Genomic DNA, 1490 nt, shown 5'->3' on the forward strand with positions numbered 1-1490 from the left:
GATCCATCGACGAAGACTTCCCAACGCTTTGGGTCCTCGGAACGAAGCAGTTCGGGAGGGTCTGCTATTTCATCTTCCATTCCTGGGATTCCTTCGACTTTGTCAGCGTTGTCGTCTATTGGGAAATCAGATAAGAAATTTGCGACCACCTAGGTCTTAATTGCCGTCTGGGCTTGGTATTTCACACCGAATTGTTTAATTTGGGCTCCCCATTTGGAGATTCTACCTGTGCTGTCCGCATGGTCAAGCACAGAATCTATGGGGCTTTTGTGATGACTGTTACGATATGTGCGTGAAAGTAAGTACGCAGCTTTTGCGTTGCGTAAACCAAAGATAGCACCATTTTTTAGATTTTTGAATAATTTCTCTCGGCAGATGTCAAAGTCTTGCTGTGAAATAAATTGGTTGCTCCAGTTCTGTGTCTATGCGAGTAAGTGCTGCACTGATGGAAGTGTTGGACGCCGAGAGGTAGATGTAAAGATTTTCTCCTGGGCTGGGTTTTTGGAGAATTGGCAGGGTTGCCAGATGTTCTTTGATTTTCTAGAGGCTTCCTCGCAAGCGCTTGTCCATGAAAAATTTTCATCCTTTTTTAAGGTATTGAAGAAATCTTTGCATTTGTCAGAGGATCGGGTGATGAACCTACCCAAAGCCGCTATCCCACCATTTATCCTTTGTAAGTCCTTGACCGTGGCTGGAGATGGCATTTCTACTATAGCGCGTACCTTCTCGGGGACGACCTCAATACCTCGTTTGGTGACTAGGTAGCCCAAGAATTTTCTTGAGGTGACTCCGAAGGTACACTTGGCGGGGTTGATCTTCATGTTGAATTTTCTCATTTGCGCAAAGATCTCCTTGATATCGTCTGTATGATCCTGGGGGAGTTCTCTTTTGACAAGCATGTCATCTACATATACCTCAAGGGTTTTATGTATCCAGGCATCAAACATCTTCTCTACTATTCGTTGGTACGTGGCCCCTGCATTTTTCAACCCAAATGGCATTTTGGTATAGAAGTATAGGCCACGAGGGGTGAAAAAAGCGGTATTCTCTTGATCTTCCTCGGCGAGGGGGATCTGGTTGTAGCCAGAGTATCCATCCATGAAAGATAGCAATCCATATCCTGATGTTGCTTCTACAAGTTGGTCTATGTTAGGGAGGGGAAATCTGTCTTTCGGACAAGCTTTGTTCAGATCGCTAAAGTCAATACAGATCCTTACTCCTCCATTCTTCTTTGGTACGATGACCATATTGGATATCCATGTTTGATATTGCACTTCTCGTATTACTCCTGATGCTTCCATCTTCTTCAACTCCTTTTGGATAGCTTCATGGTATTCTGGTGCCACCTTTCTCATCTTTTGCCGCATAGGCTTATGCTTTGGGTCAATTTTTAAGTGGTGACAACATACTTCAGGGTCTATTCCTGGCATGTCTTCCATACGCCATGCAAAGACATCGGAATATTCCCTTAGGATTTGTATCAGTTTTTC

This window comes from Papaver somniferum, chromosome 5 (genome assembly GCF_003573695.1).
Source record: "Papaver somniferum cultivar HN1 chromosome 5, ASM357369v1, whole genome shotgun sequence".
Classification (NCBI taxonomy): domain Eukaryota; kingdom Viridiplantae; phylum Streptophyta; class Magnoliopsida; order Ranunculales; family Papaveraceae; genus Papaver; species Papaver somniferum.